Source organism: Penaeus monodon, chromosome 23 (genome assembly GCF_015228065.2).
Source record: "Penaeus monodon isolate SGIC_2016 chromosome 23, NSTDA_Pmon_1, whole genome shotgun sequence".
NCBI classification, from domain to species: domain Eukaryota; kingdom Metazoa; phylum Arthropoda; class Malacostraca; order Decapoda; family Penaeidae; genus Penaeus; species Penaeus monodon.
Window position 1 is genome coordinate 27209109 of NC_051408.1, and position 299 is coordinate 27209407.

The window sequence follows — 299 nt, forward strand, 5'->3', positions numbered from 1 at the left end:
GTCTGTGTGCGTCTGCCGGGTGTGTACGACGTTAAATGAGAGAACTTCTGATCACTACATTATTGTTAAAGGGAACCTGTGTTCCGCCCACGGCAGCGCGAACACGTGTCGCCTACAGCTGTTGTCCCCGCGCGTGGCTGCCTGGCGTTGGTGCTGACTACTCGTCTCGGAACCTTGTGCGCGAACAGGGCTTTTTGCGCCTCGGTGGCAGGGCCTTTGTGCATCACTGGTGTCGTTTTCTTTCAACGGACGCGATCAATTCACTGTGCACGTGCTTGGTGCTGTAGATCTTGTTTAAG

General features: G+C 54.8%; 1 protein-coding gene across 1 annotated transcript in view; it reads left to right on the forward strand.

The window, feature by feature from the left end:
• Positions 1-158: 158 nt before the first annotated feature.
• The window catches only part of LOC119587908, a gene marked incomplete at its 3' end in the record, with an annotated part of 28342 nt that continues 28201 nt past the window's right edge, over positions 159-299 (forward strand). Inside the window, 1 exon segment of the mRNA XM_037936617.1 lies at positions 159-297.